Here is a 19,816-nt window from a genome sequence, read left to right on the forward strand (position 1 = left end):
TTTGAACTCACTTTGTAATCCACTCTGGCCTAAAACTCACAGCAATCCTCCTGGTTCAGCCTACCAAGTGCTAGGATCACAGACATGCACTACCACGTCTGGTTTGAAAACTAACTTAGCACAGTTGTGCAAAACTTTTTCTCATACCTATTAATGCAGTAGTTCACTTCTGGAAACTTACATGAAGAAACACTGCATACATCTATACCATCATATGTATAAAAAGTTGCAGCAACAATAGTGAAAAAGTGGAAGGGAAATAGAAAGCTTCTGACAGGGACACAACTAAATAAAGTAAGCTAGTTCCAAAATAGGTAATACTATTAGGGGTTAGAGAGGATAAGTGTTATATATTTACATGGGAAAATTCAAGATGTATGCTTATGACATAAATCCACTTGCATAAGATCTACATTTTTGTTATATAAACACACATCAGTACACATATATAAGGAGAAAAGAGTTTTGAGGGCACTTACTAAAGAGAAAATAGGTATTTACAGTTTTGAGAAGAAGGAGGGTTAAAAAAATAGAGTAAGAGGCTTTTCTTTCCTTCTTTTTCTTTTGTGTTTGAGATTAACTGGGTACATTCTACATGCTATGCAAGCATTCTACTACTGAGCTACTTCTCTAGTCCTTTTCTACGTTATTTTGAGACAGAGTCTCACTAAGTTGCCCAGACTAGCCTTGAACCTGTGATCGTCTTTCAGCCTCTTGGGTAACTGAGTACCCACCTGCCTGACTGAGATTTGTTTTAGATTTTATTTTAAAGAGAGAAAAGTAAACAAAAATAAGATTGATACAGAATTTAAAAACAGGATAATAAGAAATTAACAATGGTTAATGCATTATGTATTGTCTTCAAAGTAGGTACTCAGATTATGAGACTTTTGAATCATTTTTTACGGTAAGCCTATATTTGTGTTTGACCTATTTAGAAAAAGAAATTTAAAAAACCATCCACGATATTTACAGTAAGAGCTGATGCCGAATTGGGTGCAGGCTATTGCTTTTAAAAAGAGGAAAAGTGATCTCTTCTAGGGTTTTGTTAACACACTGTGTGTGTTTTTGCTGTATGGATCATCTGAGGGCCACAGCTCTGTGTGTATGTTAACACAGACTGTTAAGTATTCATCTCCATGTCTTCAGTGCCTACTAATGTGTTTGGCATTCAGTAGATGTTGCAGAAGCGTATGTTGATGGCATCATAATCTGAATGATAATAAGAAGGCAGAATATATAGTTTTTGCTACTAATTAAATGAGATGGGATGAAGGTAAGACTGGAGCAGATAGTGATATCATTGCAACATAAGGAAAACAGAACCGTTGGGGGAAATTAGGGGCGAAAACAGCTAGCAATTCATACTTACTACTATGTACAGGTACTGCACTGAATGTTTCTAATGCTGTATACAATTTCACGATAGCTCTGAGAACAACCTAATTCTCTCTCTCTCTCTGAGATACACACACACACACATACACACACACACACACACACACACACAAGACAGTTGAGAGATTTTTCCCAGGTCATTCAGCTAGAGCTGTGATTCACACCATTATTTCAGGTCCTAGGCTCTTGACTTTGAGGTTATACACTCTTTCAAAAGATGGAATGTTTATAAAATCCATTTTCATATGTTGAGTCTGAGGCTCTGACAGGAGATTCACCAGGATGGAGCTGGGTACCACGAATCTGCAGCTCCCGAGAGTGGTCATACATGTCCATAAGCAAGTGGCACCTGGGATGCCAACCTTCAAGAATCACCCAGCCAAGGGGTACTGAGCTTGCACATAAAAGCCATGCATGTGTTATAACAAAATTCACCTCATAGCCATATGTAGGATGCTTACTATGTGAAAATGCTAGGATCTGATATTTTGGATTCTTTTTAATGTCTAATGTTCCCAGTTACCCTTTTTTTTTTTTTTAAACTTTTTTGGTATGGGGGATCAAACTCACGACCTTGCACTTGCCAGGCAGGTGCTTATGCTGCTGAACTAAATCTCCGGCCCTTGTTCCCAGTTACATTATAAGCATCTTAAAAAAGGACAAAATAGGAGGCTGGGGATTTAGCTCAGTGGCATAAGCGCCTGCCTTGCAAGCAGGCAGTCCTGAGTTCTATTTCCGGTACTGATAAAGACAAAAAAAAAAAAAAAAAAAAAAAAAAAAAGGACAAAATACTAACTTTTTAGGTATCCTCCTTGTTATTGGGATCAAAACTTGTTTGTTGATTGAATGCCCGAAGAAACATTAGGAGATGAAAGAAATGCATGCAGACAAGCCTAAGACTTAAGAAACCAACTGTAGACTGAGTATTCATTTCTTTTTCTATCTAAAGGTCTATAAAAGCAGCCAGATTTTACACCAAATAAAAGATTTTTCATCGCTGTCATCAAGGTTAATTGTAGGCATCGGGAAGTTGTAGTTCAGAGCAGCAAACCGGCTGCCAGAAGGCTTCTACCAGGTGGTATTTCCCTTAAGAAATTTATCAAAGTCCAAAGTCTGGCCTTCAGCTGCTGGTCCAGAAAGTAATCCTGTCACAGCTGAGCCCAGGGAGCCTCACACATGCTCACTAAGTCATAAAGAGCTGAAGTATAAGATTAGCCGGTCAGTTTATTGATAACCATACAAAAAAGAAATGCAGCTATTGGGGAGATCACATATCCACACTCACCTTCATCTCCCTGTAGCCAAGAAACATGCAAAGCCAAATTACCAGAAGACCATATGGTAAGCCCAGGACCAGCACGCAGGCAGTTAGTCCTAACAGTACGATCAGAATGTTGAACAACACAGGCTCTGGTAACGCACTGCACAGGCAATGTGAGACAGGAGCAGAGCGTCAGCTTTGGAACCAGATAGGTCTGGTTCTTCACATCCTAGCAGGGTAGCTGTGGGCAAGTCACTCAACATTCCAACCTCTAGTATTTAAAAGGTGAGTGATGCAAAAGAATCTATCTCCGTAAATGGAGAAGGGACCAAGAGATGGAAGGAGGAGGGAGCAGGGAGGGAAGGGGACATAAACATATTAAAAGATGTTACATACATATACTAATTTTCCACAGTGAATGTAATCATTATCTACTGCTAACATGCGCTAATAAAATGTTTTTAAAATTTAAGATGTGACCGATATGCTTTAGAACATGTACTAAAATTGGGACATTACAGAGAAGATTAACACGGTCCCTGTGCAAGGATGACATACAAAAAGGTGAACCATGATACTTATTTCATGGGCTTATTGCATTATTAAATGCGGTAACACATTAAAAGCTGAACCAGTCCCTGGCAATGATGGGCACTCAGTGGCAGTTCCATAACATCCCCATATCAGGGACGTGCTTGTTAAGGGTTCAGATCAGTCTTTCAGAACACACTGTGCTTCAAGTGAACCTGGGCAAGCAAGACTGAGAGCAAAGGACCAGGAAGAAGGCTGCTGAATGATGCAGAACAAAGATACAGGCTGCTTGAAATAGGGCTGCAGCTGGAGGTGGAAAGATATTTATAGAGATCTGAAAAATACTTAGGAAGGCTGTACTATGCTGAATGTTTTCCATAAATATTTATAGTCCTTATAGAAATTTGTGAAGTTGACAACCCCTTCTTAGGTGAAAATCAGATACACTGAGAAACTAGCCCAGGATCACAGAGAAACAGCTGAATTCTATATGAATCGTGAGTGGTGCGACTCCAAAACCACTCTTCTTTCTACAAAGTATAATGCACATATCTTGGTTCTTAAGCAAGATGTCAACTGTGAGAAATTTAGTAATTTATTGCCACCAACAAAATATTAAAGTTTAAAGAAATGATTTTCCTTTTCAAATATGAAACTTGGAGCAGACTGAGGCTAACAGTATAATAAACAGTCATTCCTGCCCGCTTTCAATAGCATCCGCTTCCTAGAGGGGCAGACTTGGAGGTGAGGAGGGGCTCGCAGGCCAGAAGTTACACATAGCTGTGTATTGGTTTATGAGAGCACATTGTGCATGAGAACTTCATCCATTGTGCATTGTTGAAGACATTTTAAGAATGGTTACGCCAATGAATAGGGCCTCTTTTCTGAACAATAAAAGTGTTAGCTGGGCCACCTACAAGAATCACTGTAACAGTGACAAGCTCTTCTCAGCAGACCTTCGTGCTACCAAAGAATAATCTTGTGGCACTGTCTTCCTCAGATTTTCATTTTTCCAATCACACATATAAGTATCTCCCTACAAAAACTTAATTTTTTAGAGATAAAAGACAATATCATAGAAGAGAATCGACTTTCTTTTCTAGACAAATTGGGTTTTTTCCACTTTTATCTTGACATCTTATGATTCCTTACATTGGTTCTTTTTTTCTTTTTTGGTAACAGGAATTGAACTCAGGACCTTGTGCTTGCCAGGCAGGTGCTTGTGCTGCTGAGCTAAAGGCCCAATCATAAATTTGTTCTTTTAAAATTTTGTTTTTAATTAGTTTGAGTTTGAAATTTCATTTCCATTTTCATGAGATGGATATAAGTCAGTGCTGTTTCTCATTAAATGTAATACTCAATTCCTTGCTATTCATACTCCAAATATTACTTTAAAGCAATTGTTGCTGCTGGGGATTTAGCTCAGTGGTGTAAGTGTCTATCTGGCAAGCATGAGATTGTGAGTTTGATCCCCGGTCCAAAAAAAAAAAGCAATTGTTGCTCTCATAAGTTATTAATTCATTAGACATAGTTACTCCATTCCACCCAAGTGCCAGGATTCTCAAGGGCCTTATAGTCTGAGAGGGAAAATGGCATATGTTTAATAACAGAATTAACAGGGGCTGGGGATTTAGCTCAGCAGCATAAGCTCCTGCCTTGCAAGCAGGCGGTCGTGAGTTCAATCCCCGGTACCGATAAAAATGAAAAAGACAAAAAAAAAAAAAAAAAAAAAAAAAAAAAAAAACAGAATTAACATTAGTAATGATTTCTCCTATTTACCACAGTCCTCTATGTGCCAGGTACTATGCCAGACCATGGGAAAGAAAGAAATGATTAACAAATGTCCTTACTCTGCAGAGCTTCTCCTAGCATAGAAGGACTGACATACAGCCTAATGGGAGAGGCAGACATATTCACCAATAAATGTAGTAGAGTACACACATGCATTTCTAGAAATAATAATAGCAATGATTCCCCCTGCTACTGGAGATTGAACTCAAGGCTTCACACATGCTAGACAAGCAGTCTATCAGTAAATTACATCCCCAGCCAAAAACAGTGTATTTAATAGACGGACAGTGTATTTAATAGAAGGGTTAACAAGATATGAGAAAGAGAGTTTTTGGGCCAGGCATGGTGGCATACATCTGTAATCCCAGCACTAAGGAGGCTGAGGCAGGAGGATTGCCTTGAGTCCAAGGCCAGCCTGGGATATGTAGTGAGCTTAAGGTCAACCTGAACTATATAATTAGACCCTGTGTGTGTGTGTGTGTGTGTGTGTGTGTGTGTGTGTGTGTGTGTGTGAGAGAGAGAGAGAGAGAGAGAGAGAGAGAGAGAGAGTGTTTTGGAAAAGACTTTAGAGGATGTGAACTTTGCATTGCAATGAAAGCAGGAAGTAGGTATGCTCTAAATAAAGGCCAAGGAGAAGAGAAAGGGTAACACTGGCCAACACAGGTATGAAAAAGTTTTATGTATTTAAGGAGCTGCAAACAATTTGGCAGACACGAAATTTACAGTAACAAAATGGGGAGGGGATTCAGCAAGAGACGGGGTGTGTTAGGCAGAGAGCAGACAATGGGCAGTCTTGTATCCTGTGTTGTCTGGGAGGCAGTGGGTGTCATAAATGGGCTTGGGGCATAGGAATGACAAGAATTGAGTTTGTCTTAGAAATAGACTCAAGCTATGAAGATGATGGAATGAAAGAGTCTGAGACCCGAGATACGGGGATCAGTTAGAGCATACAGTATAGGATATATTTATGAGTATTGCATAAGGTCCAATCCTCTAGAGAATATCAAGATGCTTAATACTCTTAAGTAGAGACATCAGAAAAGAGACAATCTAATAGAAAAATTAGAAAAACCCTGAATAGGCACTTTACAAAAAGAATATTTCAATGACCAATAAATACTATATGAAAAAGTATTCTACCTTACTGGTAATTAGGGAAATGCAGATGAAAACTAAGTTGAGAAATCATTATGTATTTACAAAGCTTGCAAAAATTAGCAAGCCTGACAATATTGAGTACTGGTCAATGTGAAGTTGAGTACTGAGTACTGAGTATTGAGTACTGAGAATGTGAAGCAATAAAAATTGTCATGCACTGAGGAAGTACAACACATTGGTAGAGCCTCTTTGCAATACAGTTTGGCATTAGCCAGCAAAGTTGAAGAAGCTGGCTGACCCTGAAGAACTTTGTACACTATACATGAGCATGTACATAAAGTGTTTATAGTAACATTTTTCACAATAACTAAAAATTAGAAATAATCCAAATGTGTACCACACTTAAAATGGAGTATATCACACTTATAATGAATCAGAATATATTAAAAGCAACTATCACACAGCAAGAAAAGTGAATGGACTCTATTACATACAATGATACGGATGAATCCTACAAACAATGACAAACAGAAGAAATGAAATTCATACAGTATATAAAATATCATTTAATTCATATAAATGCCTAAAAATGCTGAACTAAATTATGTTATTTAGAAATACATACAGAGGTAATAAAATTACAGAGAAAAGCGAGAAGATAATCATCACAGAAGTCAAAACAGTGATTACCCAAGGGAGATAATCACTTTAGAAAGGGTGGGTTATGATCAAGGAGAAGCATACAAGGGGTTAATAGGATGCTGGGAATGTTCTTTTTCTTTCTTTTTCGAAGGATGTGGCTTTATGAATACTCACTGTGTAATTTTTTTTTAACTCTACACATGTATCTTGTGGACCTTTCGGTATATATATTTTATAGTGTAAAGAAATTAATATATGTTGGAAAAAACCAAAAAGTACATTAGTAGCTTTATACTGCTGGATGTTTATAAATGAAAACTCAGTTACACTGAAAATTTGAAAAAAGAAATCACGGAAGGCTTCACCTAAGAGACACACATGAATCAAAACATACGAGGATTGTTTAGAATTTTCTTAGCCTACAGGAAACAGAGAACTATATGACAGGAGAATACTGAGCCCAAATTCACAGAAGTGTGAGAGAATAGAGCATAATCAGACAGTGGCAATCCATTAGTATGAGAAACAGAGTTAAAAGAAGAAAAGAGTGGAAAAAGAGCCTGGAAAAGGAGTTTTTCCTAAGAATGAAGAGAACGAGGTAGGAGCTTGACACAAACACAATCTTATGCTGAAAGACAGGTCTTGGCAATTTATGGAAACATACATTGTATTGGAAGAGAGATGGCACTGATGCTGAATTGGAACAGAGGGCAGTATTTATTATACAGGATTGTTAGGCCATGGAAATTGATCAGATATGAGGTGAGATAATGGAGATATACTAACCTTCTAGTTTGAATAACTATTAGCATAATAAATCAAAATATGTAATACCAGAGGAGGTTAGGCATGGTGGTGCATGCCTGTAATTCCAGCACTCTGGAGGCTGAGGCAGGAGGATCGCTGTGAGTTCAAGGCCAGCCTGGGCTTCAAAGTGAGCTCAAAGATAGCTCAAACTGTCTGGTGAGACTCCATCTCAAAAGGACCAAAAGCAAACAAACAGAAACAAAAATAAAAACAAAACAAAAAATCCAGAGATAGGTTCAGTGGTAGAAGATGGTAAATTCAGTTTTTCTCTTGCTGAGTTGGGAATGCCTTGAGGATGTTTAGGAGTAAATGTCTGAAGGAGGCCAGGTACAGCACACCTGTGAGGCTCAGCAGAACACACATGTGGTCTGGATCCTGTGTTCTAAATCCAGATGTCAAAATTGTTGTGTGAGTCAAGGTGGTTTGGACCACTTCCACCTTGAAATGTCTCACTTTCACGGAGTGGGAGGGTGGTGTGAGAAGCTACTTGGGCTCTCTGGGCTTGCGTCTAGCTCTTTTTGACCTGGGTAAACACACCAAGAAGTTTGGAATCATCGGTAAAAATGGGCCCATCTATGGTGCCTCCCTATGGAAAATGGTGAAGAAAGTTGAAATTGGCCAGCATGCCAAGTACACCTGCTCCTGCTGTGGCAAGACCAAGATGAAGAGATAACTGTAGGCATCCAGCACTGTGATTTCTGCATGAAAATAGTGGCTGCTGGGCCCTGAACCAACGATATTGCTTCTGCTGTCAATCAAGTAGACAACCTGAAGACTAAAGTAATTGAAAGACCAATAATAGCTCTATGACTTGAGGCATCACTAGCCTATAAAAATGGGTTAATTTATGTAACAACAACAACAATAACAACGATATACTGTATAAGAATGAAAGAGAAAATGGGAAATTTCTAACTTTTTAGCCAGAGCAACTGAGTGAATGGTGGTGCCGTTATCTGAGATGGAAGAACCTGTGAAGAAGGAAAGTATCTTATTGTTTTGTTTGTTTCAAAACAAAGAAAAGAATCAAGAGTTCTCTTTTACACTCCTGTATACATTCTCTGTGAAATATCCTTCAGACATCAAATGAGAGCCATCACATAGGTAACTATTATACTATGGTGGAATTAGAGGACAAGGACATTTTTGGAGTTACAACTCTGGATTCCACTAGTCTAAAGACAGAACATTAAAGATTTCCAACCTAACTCTGCACTGGATACTACTTGTGCAAACCATAACTATGCACTTGTATCTCTTAAAATGTGAACGACCATTAATGTATCTGGCTGTGTTCCCTTAAAAACTAGGAGCTACTTGAAGGTAGAAATTAGGTCTTGTTTATACTGGGTTCTTATGATCTGATGATTCCTATATAGGAAATTGTGGGATGTCATTCATTCCCCTTATGATTATTATCTCTTTATTATTCCCTTACTATGTTCAACAGAGTCACAAACCTCCCTATATTAAATTTCTTTTTCTCTATAGTTGTTATGTGCTATATCTAGATATTCCCCCAAAGCGTCATGTGCTTAGACAACAGGCTTTTCAAAAGTGGCTGGAAGGGACAGGGGTGTAGCTCAGCGACACAGCGACACAGCACCTGCCTGACAAATGTGAGGTCATGGGTTCAATCCCCAGTTTAAAAAAAAAGGATGCACATCAATGATGGTTGGATATAGAGTGTGTAAATATGGATTAAGGGAGTGATTAGCACACTGAATGGTTTAGTGTAGTTCTGGATTTGGATAATGGGAAGGCCCACCCTAGGTGTGGGTGGTTCCATCCAGTAGGTTTGTAGCCTGAATGGAATAAAAGGGAAAGGGAGACTTGCTGCTTGTGCCTCCTGGCTTGTCATGCTAGGGACTGTTTCTCCTGTCATGCCCCTCTGCCTTGGAGCCAGCTGACTATGGTGGACTGAAATCTCTACAAACTGTGGACTGAAATAGACCTTTCCTACTTTAACTCATGGGTGTTAAGTATTTTGTCTTAGCAATGAGAAAAGTAAGACACCAGTTCCTTACAAAACTTCTTGCTTCATAATGAATGTTATCGTTATGTAGATCTAAAATGTACCAATAAAGTTTTTAAAATGCAAAAAGTCTTGCTTCATATTTCTAAAGCAGTAGCCACTAGTATTTTTCATCCACAGAAAAGTTCTCTTCTTTCACTCTCCTAAGAATGATTGCTTTTCTTTAAAGCTACTGTTTCTGCCTAATGCCTTGACTGCATTGCTTTTAATTCTTCAGACTTTCATTGTTATGATTTGGGGTACCCCTCAAAAACTATGTGCTGAAGGAAGATGGTGGAAGCTTTCGAAGGTGGGGCCTAGAGAAAAGCAATTAGGGCATGGAGATGTGACCTTAAGAGGAATTTGGCAGCTCATCCCCTTCCTTTGTCTTCTGCTTGTTGGTCCTCATGAATCAAGCAGTTGCTCCTGCCATGCACCTCCACCATCGTATTCTGCCTTGGTACAGGTTCAAAAGCAACAGGGCTAAGCAGCCATCAACTAAAACCTCTGAAACTTGGGCCGAAATCAACCTTCCCTCCTTATAAGCCAGTTAGCTCAGATAGTTTGTCACAGTAACAGAAAGCTAACACATGCATCTTTTATTATCCCTTTCACAAACTGTGCATTTCATCTTTCCATTCATACCGGCTCAGAACCTTAATCACCCTAGAAAATACTAAATCTTGAATTTAGGGAAACTGACTAATCCAGAATTCACATTCTAATGCTAATGATCTTTTAAATATCCTACCAGGCATGTCTTTCACTGACTCAGAAAATGCTTGGAGCTGAGGCAATAAATTAAAAACTTCCATCCCTGTGGCTGCTTAGGGAGAGGGGGAGGGGCCTGTAAACACTTTACTCGCCTTTGGCTTTAACAGGAGATCAGAGCTCTCTCTTTCCAATAATACTATCTTGAAAGTGGCCACTTCAACAGGTTCTAGGCCAGAGGATGAGTCAATGTGTATTCTCATACCTGTGACTTCTCCTGACTGGCTTCAGGTGGGAGTCTTCAAGCCAACAGCTCTCCCCCGGATTGCAGTCCTGGTTCTAATGGTTAGCATCTGCACAGAGCTCTCCCTTGCGTGTGGGCAGCATCGAGGCCTCTAGAGCATCTCTTTGTGACTCAGGGAACAAGAGATCCACCAGGTCCAAAGAAAGCTCTGCCTGTAAGCTCTCTCCTGTACGTCCAAGATGAGTCAAGCTCACTTATGATTAATATTCCCTTCATAGAAACAGTGTCAAGTTGAGTTTGTTCTTAGAATTCCTTCTGTCCTAACCTAAGAGAACCATAAGTTGAGCTTTCTGGAGTCTGCTGGAATGACACAAAGGGAACGACACAGGTTTTGGCACCGGATAAGTCTGACTTTGAATCCAGCACTGCCACTAACTGGCTGTATGTTATTAACTAACTGTTATTAACTATCTATATGAGTCTCAATTGCATTATCTACAAAGTGGAGATAGTGTCTGCCTGTAGGGTTGTAATGTAATAAATCTTAAATTTATTTCCTCTCTGCTTCCTCTGTAACTGCAACTGGCTAGGAACATCAGCTCCCAGTACCAAGTTCAGTGCTGACAAGGTCCCTGTATTCTGTGCTATGTCTTCTTCATCTTGTGCCACTCTCATCCTTGCATACTTCATGCCTGCTGAATGAGCCCTTTTCAGTTCCCTGAACACATCAAGCTCTTTCTGAGTAACACCATCCTGCAGAGCTTTCTGCAATGATGAAGTTTGAAGATCTGATGAAACCACCACTAGACACATGTGGGGAGATGGCACTTGAGCCATGGCTAGTGGGACTGATGAAATATATTTTAATTTTCTTTGCTGTAATTCATTTAAATTTGAATATACCCATATGGTGAAAGACTAGACTGTAGATTGTTGCATTTACCACTTCACTGCATGAAGTACATTTCCTTACTCTTCATCTAGCTAACTTCTAATTAGTCATAAAACTCAATTCGAATCTCTCTTCATCAGGATGCATGTCATGAGCTCCTAAATGAGTTAAATTTCAACTTTGTTCCCTTCTATAACATTCTTCATACTCTTAGCTTGCACTTCTCGTGGTTTTGTGTGAATCACCTATCTACCTGTTATTTTCCAGTAGTGGAAAGCTCATTGGTTGTTGTGGGGGCCTATGTATTTCTCTCACGTCTGGATGCCTCTTCCCTTCTGTTGAATGGACATTTAGAGGAGCTTGGGATTTAGACTTTTTCCAAGTTGGGAACTAGTTTTGATATAATCATGGTGCATCTGAATAGCTTTAGGAACTGACGAGGGGTGGGCCTATAACTTTCTTTTTTAATTTTTTTGTCTTTTTTGAGATGGGGTCTCGCTATGCAGTTCAGGCTGGCCTTGAGCTCATTTTGTAGCCCAGGCTGGTCTCGAACTTGCAAGGATTCTCCCACCTCAGCCTCCTGAGTGCTGGGATTACAGGCGTGAGCCACCATGCCTGGCTGGGCCTATAACTTTCTAAGGATAAGCCAAAAGTCAGAATCTAAAAAGAAAAAACATGATAAATTGCCTATTAAAAATTAAAAACAGCACAGTAATACACACTTACAATTTCATCTACTCAAGAGGTATGGGCAGAAGGATCACAAGTTTGAAGTCAGCCTGGGCAATATAGGAAGACCCTATTTCATAATAAAGTTCTTTTAAAAAAGGGCTTGCAGTTAGTTAGCTTAGTAGAGTGCTTGCCTAGGCCCTGGTTCACTACAAAAAAAAATGAAGAAGAAGAAGAGGAGGAGGAGGAGGAGGAGGAGGAGGAGGAGGAGAAGGAAGAAGAAGAAGAAGAAGAAGAAGAAGAAGAAGAAGAAGAAGAAGAAGAAGAAGAAGAAGAAGAAGAAGGACTTTTGTTTTTTGAGACAGGGTTTTACTGTTCAGGTCAGGCTGGCCTTGAACTCATTTTGTCACTCAGGAGCTGGGATTACAGGCAGGCACCATCACCCCTGGCAAGAATAAAAGACTTTTGGGGCTGGGGATTTAGCTCAGTGGCATAAGCGCCTGCCTTGCAAGCAGGCAGTCGTGAGTTTGATCCCTGGTATTGATAAAGATGAAAAAAAAAAAAAAGTCCTCTATATGCAAAATAAATAATAATGAAAACTTCCATTACCCCAAAATATCAAGACAATGATAAACAGAGGTGAAATTATATACAACATATATTCTAGATGAAAGGGGATGAATATCCTTTTTATAAAAAGAACTCTTAAAATCATTGAAAGAAAGAAATCCCATAGATGAATGACATGAACAAGAAATTTAAAAAAGAAGATAAACTTTTCCAATAAACATTTTAAAAACAGTTTAACATCACTAGCGACTGATGAAATGTGGGTCAAATAAACAACATGCCACTGGGCACAGTGATGCACACCTGTAATTCCTGATTTTGGGAAGCTGAGGCAAGAGGATCATAAGTTCAAGTTTCATCTGGGCAACTTAACAAGACTCTGTTTCAATATAAATAATAAAAAGAGCTAGAGATGTAGCTCAGTGCAAAGGTCATAAGTTCAATACCCAGCACTACAAAACAAACAAACAGACAAACCAACCCCAAAATTCTATTTTTGCCTAATTAGCTGGCAAAGAGAAAAATGTTTATCATTATGTGTTGATAACATCATAAGGAAACTGGTAATCAAGCAATAGGTATAAAATTTTTAGTGCTTATTATTTTATCCAACAATTCTATATTCAGAAATATACCCTAAGAAAAATAACCAACACTTGACAAAGGTGAATTTACAAAGATGTTCTTTGCTGTATTGTTTATAATATGGAAGAGCTAAAAATAACCTAATTAGATCAGATTGTTTAAATAAAACATGGTATCTTTCTGCAATGGAATACTAAGCTAATACTAAGAGTGGTGATGTAGATCTATATTTATTGACATGTGGTAGCATCTATGATAATGAGTAAGTGAAAAAGAGAATCACAAACTAGCATATTAGTATGATCCTGCTTATATAAGAGTATATTGATCTACTTGTTTACTAACTCCTAAAAAGCAATATGGGAGGATATACAGCAAAATACTAATAATTCTGTCTGTGTAAGTGTTTTGTTCTCTTTCTCTTTTGTCTTTTTTGAGACAGGGTCTTGCTGTGCAGTTCAGGCTGGCCTTGCGGTCACTTTGTAGCCCACGCTGGTATTGAACTTGCAAACGATTATCCTGCTTCAGTCTCTCAAGTATTGGGATTACAGGAGTGTGCCACCATGCCCAGCTATGTTCTGTTCTCTTTATTCACTTAAAATCAAGGCAGATAGCTGTGGGAAGTTCTCTGTACAATTCTCCAGGGTCAGATGTTGGTTCCTCCAATGGGTCCCAGGTAGCCTGTGAAACATCTAGTATCAGGCTGTGTAAGCTCTCTGGAAGCTGAGATGGTACCTGTCTTATTTACTGTTGTAGCCTTGAATTGTTCCTTGAATTGCTGTCACTCAGCAAAACACCCGTAAGATTACTGAGTTCTATCAGAACATCAATTTTACTTAATTATAAGCATATTTAAACACTATTTTGATAAAATGAAACTCAAGTGCAAAAGCAACAAAAGTCAGGATACTATGAGACTTTCCAATCTTTTCTATACTATTGCAATGCGGAGGTTTATTTTCTTTCTCCATTTGTGTACTTTCCCAGAAGAGTCTGAGCAGCACTGAATGGTGTCTTTGTGTAAGGACTTTCCCATCCCTTCACAGAGCTGGGTATTACAGTCTTGAACTCCCAAATGAGAACATGAAGGCAAAGTGGCTGTTCAAGGTCACACAGTTATACCAGCGGGGAATCAGGATTCAAATCCAGACCTGTGTGTCTCGAAAACTCAAGTGTGGCTTTTGAGAGGTTTGAAGACAGACAATGAAAAGGGCACTGCAGGACCACGGCAGCTAATGTCTGAGCTTCCTACCAAGTCATCTTCCCTTAGCCCTAAGCTCCCAGGTCTAAGAGGTGCTTTTCCTTAACCCTTGGAGAACCCAGAGGACGATTTGTCACTAGGGTTATTAGCATTTCTCCCTGAATATCGACAGCTTGTCTTTCCTCCCTCCAACCAGTGACTGATTTCTTCAAATGCTCACCAAATACAGCCCAAGTCACCATGGTAAACGTATTGACAGAATCATATTAACAGCTACTGAGCATTTACAGGGTTGTAAGTTATGCAGGAGGGAAAGAGATAAGAAAAAACACAGGGAAATAAAACAAGTTCAACCAGCACCAACAATTATTTATTTAGAAGGTGCTGGTTGGAATTGTTTTTTAAATATATTTTAATTGCTAATTATGGTTTCTAACAGGAGAGGGGCCTCAATCAGAATTGAACCTCCTTAAAGCTGATCATTAATATTTTAGCTGCTTGGCTGGGAAACTCTACTTATGCAGTCGACCCACCCACAGAGCTGTCTACGCAGTCGGCTTCAGCAGTAGCTACTGCCTTGGTAATAGAAATTCTATTGTAGTGCTGGTTTGTAGTACCAATCCCAAAATGAGCTGTTTCACAAGCCATAAAAGCTGGAATCACCTGAGTCCCTCTGTCGAAAATCTAAAGACTAAAGCTGGATCAATAAGCAAAATTGTGCTCTGTGCCTCCCAAATAATTGACAATGTTTTACAATAAATGACCTATGTTTTCTAAGTTAATTTTCATCTTTTACTAGGGGACAAAAGTGTTGCCTTGAGGAAGACAGAGGGTACAGCAGAGTTTGTTTTCAGTTTCTAACTCCCTGAGTACTTCCCTGTGAAGCTTCTGACAAATAAGGTCAGCCTTCAGGCCCAGGGAGGTGCCCAGGGTGCCCATGCAGAGGGCGCTCTGAGGTGCTGTACGGCATGTGTGCTGACATTGCCGTCTCCTGAGTTTCCAGCTCCGCATACTTCTTAAGGAGAATCTAATCCTCAGGGGAGAATTTAATCTGTTCATTTGCACGCATCTCACCAGCACCCTGCTTTGTTGAGGACTGTTTGATGTCCCAAGGAAAAGACTTCGAAGTCTTTTAAAGCCTTTTTGATGTGAACCGAAAATCACGTTTTGTCAAGAGTGCACTCAACTTGAACCTCAAAAGGTTCAGGACTCAGAAACCACACGGTTCAAGTAGGATTTAAACTGGACAAAACCACTTCCTTGTCTTCCCCTGAAAGTCCCTCCCCTGGCTTTTGCTAAGTTTCCTTATGCTATTGGGCCTGTTTTCTAGTATTTCTTTTTAGTCTCTCTCTTTTGTGTACATACACACACACACACACACACACACACACACACACACACACACACAGAGGCAAGTACACACAAGCACAGAACACACACATGTGCATATGCACACCTTGGCAAGAAAACCTAGGAAAGAAGTCAAATATACCATTCCCTAATGAAGTAGGCTATCTTTCCACTAAGGAGTAAAACTGTCTCAGCTCCTCCAGCTCCACTCTTAGCCTGCAGACACAAAGTGGCTATGGTTGGGGCCCCTGAAGGCCCAGACTGCAATGGGTGAGGGTCAAATGATTTACGGCGCCAAACAAGTATGATTACATCCTTAATTGAGGCATTTAACTAGGTACGAGACGAGAGCTCCCTGGGCTCTGGGGAGTGTTTGTAGAGAAAACTGGAAACTGGCTTACAGGAGTGAAGAAAGCATAAACCTCAGAATGCTTGAAAATGATGGGAAAAGAGATCTGACTCCTTGGGGCTGGGGATTTAGCTCAGCGGCATAAGTGCCTGCCTTACAAGTGTGTGGTCGTGAGTTCGACCCCTGACACCAGTAAAAATACCAAAAAAAAAAAAAAAAAAAAAAAAAAAACCAAAACCAGAGATCTGACTCCTCAAATCAGGAAGAAGAGCCATGCTAAGACAGAAGACTTTTACCCTATTTCCAAATTTCTATTCTTGCAGGTTTTCTTTCTTTCATTTTAAGATCCAGTTACTCTAAGGCCAGCAAAAGTTTCTATGCAGGACACAGAGTCCCAATTAGGAAAAGTGTCGTTTATGCCTAAGAAACCCCCATCCTGTGTCTCCACGACTGTAAGCACATTGAAGATTGACCACTGCCTCAAAAATATCCTTGTGTCCCGCTACACTTAACAGTCATTACTTACTGAATAGCCACCATGTAATAAGTACACTGTCTTATTGAATTTGTTCAACACAGCAAAAAGATTGTCATCCCATTCCCAGACACATACAAGAAACCCAGGTTCAAAGAGTTTAAATCACGTGCCCTACAGCAATACAGTTAAGAGGTACCAGGCTGCAAATAAACTGTTATGCAGGGGACTCCAGAGTCAGTGTCCTGGGCCTAACAGCATGTGCTCGGCACCTGGTCTGCTGCAGGTTTGTTGTTATTTTGTTGGATTTTCTTTCTTTGGGAGAACCACTTGATGTTTTTATGTTTATTTACTTAATATTTATCGATTACATACTATGGGAAAAGTACTGTGGATATTTCAAAAAAGGTAAGACATTGTTCCTTCCTTGTCTCTCACTGTAACTACAGCAGTGGCTGGTTTTTGTTTTTTTTTTAAACAAGTCTTCTGTCACCAATTCACCCTGCTTCAAACTCCTATTTGTACAATTGTCCAAGTAATCTTTTAAAGTGATAAATTACAACACAGTACTTCTCCCTGTTTAGAACACTCTGTGGCTTCCTGTGTACCTACACGAAAATCCAAACTCTCTGTGTCTTGAAAGATTTATGGAGGTCTGGTCCTTCTTCATCTCCTCTGCTACTAGAGTCCTCCAACTCACTCTATGCTGGCTCTTAGTCCTTTTCTCGGTCCCTAAATGAGCCGATTTCCTGTTCCTAACCGTGGCAGGGCTGTCATGCGCTCGTGATTCATACTAGAAACCTAATGTCATTCCCAAGGTCATACTGAGGATATTTGACACAATGGGCCATGTTTTTAATGACAGATAAGTAAATCAGTCATTGTACTTTCCTGATTTATTCTTTAGTTTTAAAATGAGTGATTATTAATTTTAAAAGGAATGTTTTATGTATTTATTTTATTTTATTTTTTGGTACTGGGGATTGACTTATGTGTTTGCCAAGCAGGTACTTATGCTGCTGAGCTAAATCCTTGGCCCCTAGGAATTTTTTTTAATTGGTATCAGGGATCAAACTCACGACCATGCGCTAGCAAGGCAGGCGCTTGCACCACTGAGCTAAATCCCTGGCCCTGAGGAATGTTTTATTCTTAAAGATATTAAAATACAAGAAACTATTAGCCAAAATAAAACTTGCAGAACCAAATAAAAATATTACCCCTTTCAGTTCATAGTTTGTTTCATTATTTTAATCTTTAAGAATTCCATGCAAGGCCTGGTGGCGCACACCTATAATCTCACCACTTTTAAAGCCTGAGGCAAGAGGACCCTAAGTCTGAATCTAGACTGAACAATTTAGTGACCTACTGATATCTTGTCTCAAAAAAAAGAAAAAAAGCTGGTGCCATAGCTCAGAGCAAAGGCCTTGGGTTCAATTCCCAGTAGTAAGGGGGGAAAAAAAGACCCACCCACCCCCAAAAAAAGGAAAGAAAGAATTTGCATGCTCACAAAGAATGGCAGGCAGAACTGATCAGTAACTCAATTTTTGTTTCTTCATCTTTACAAATAAACGTGCTTTGGTTTATCTTGCATCTAACCTGAGAATGCAGGAATCTGTAGATCACAGGAGGTCGGGATACAAAGTGGCTCCTCTGGGAGCCTGACAGCTCTTGAACTGATAGCATTTATTCTCCACTCAAACAGTCTGTAAAACTCAGGAGTAGACAATGTATCTGAAAATTCATCCCATTTTTCCTTGTAAATGACAGTGTAGCTGGGTGTGGGTGGCATGCGCCTGTAATCCCAGCACTCAGAAGGCTGAGGCAGGAGGATTGTTGAGAGTTCAAGACCAGCCTTGGCTACAAAGTAAGTTCAAGGCCAAGATGAACTGCATAGTGAGACCTTGTCTCAAAAAGACCAAAAAAAAAGAGAAAAAGTCCACAAAAGAATAACAGTTTTAAAACGTGCTAATTCAAAAATTACATACATACAGCAAATTTTTCAAACTTTGACAAAAGATTTTTGAGCAGAGAAAGAGGACTAACATTTAGCTGACTGTTTTAAAATTCCTCTATAGGCTAACATTATCATGACCCCCTCGTCAATGCACACTTCTATAATAATAAATGGTTAAGTAACACAATATGGGGAAATAGGGTATTATGAGAACAAAAACAGGTTCAAAGAAGTAGGAGAACAATGTGAGGACAATGTGCCAGAAGCCAAGGGTGGGAAATCCAAGGACAAAATGCTGCAGTCGATCATACCACTACTGTAAAGGATCCTCCCTCTCAAACTGAGTGCCAGGGCAAATGGAAGCAGGGTCCTGAGATCTCCCTGTACTATATGGAAAGGTAAAACCAAAGTACCTTAACATCAGAGGCAGGAAGATAAACAAGCACATATCATGTCGAACCAACGGCAATTACGCATTCTTCAGACTGCAATCCTACAAAGATCTTGGCGAGTGGCTACCTCCACCTCTGAGAGTGCATGAGGAGGAAAGAGCCCCTCAGAAGGTGGCTAGGAGTGTAGACTGCTGGTCTGCTTCTACCTGGCTGCAGCGCCAGCTCAAGGGGGGATAAAATCTCATGGAAAGGGGGGCATAGAGAGTTGGTTAACTGAGGTTCTATTTACCCCTCACATTTCCTGTCTATCCCAACTTGGTCACTCAGGAAAGCAACACACATTTGAACCCCTAAAAACCTCTTCATTTTAAAATTCCCTTGACTGTGTAACTCCTAAACAGTCTGTGCTTTTGGGATGGTGAAAATGAAATACAATCATTAACCTTTTTACATACTAATTCAGAAATGAAAGCTAATACTGTGAATAAAGAATCAGACATCTTTCCAGCAATTGTGACTATAATCCTATCCACTTCACTATTAGGAAGAAATAGAACCAGTTAGTAATTAGTTCTAAAAGCAAAGAAATCATTCTATTTTATCAATTTCCCTTTTCAAGATTCAGTCTTTAAGTGTTAGGTTATAAGGCTTCCAAGTCATCTTTTAAAAACAAAGTTTTACTAAGTAATTGATATGTTAACTAGCTTGATTTAAATATTCTACATTGTATTCATATATCATAATATTTACAATTTATATAATTATAAATTGTCAATTTTTAAATTTTAAGATGCCATGAAAACATGACTACAAAAATAACCTTATATGAGGGATATTAACTCTGTCTAAAATGTATTACAAAAACTTTTACTGATTTGTTGT

At 39.3% G+C, this 19,816-nt stretch overlaps 1 protein-coding gene and 2 pseudogenes across 2 annotated transcripts in view; 2 read left to right on the forward strand and 1 right to left on the reverse strand.

Moving 5' to 3' along the window:
- LOC106028707 (large ribosomal subunit protein eL43-like) overlaps nt 1-8,327 on the forward strand; it is a 75,254-nt pseudogene extending 66,927 nt beyond the window's left edge.
- Rnf220 (ring finger protein 220) overlaps nt 1-19,816 on the reverse strand; it is a 225,331-nt gene that overhangs the window by 179,952 nt on the left and 25,563 nt on the right. The window lies entirely within an intron of this gene.
- Nucleotides 3,146-3,243, forward strand: LOC111758270 (U6 spliceosomal RNA; annotated as a pseudogene).

Source organism: Cavia porcellus, unplaced genomic scaffold (assembly GCF_034190915.1).
Source record: "Cavia porcellus strain 051 isolate PalLab524CR breed Dunkin Hartley unplaced genomic scaffold, mCavPor4.1 scaffold_25, whole genome shotgun sequence".
NCBI classification, from domain to species: Eukaryota; Metazoa; Chordata; class Mammalia; order Rodentia; family Caviidae; genus Cavia; species Cavia porcellus.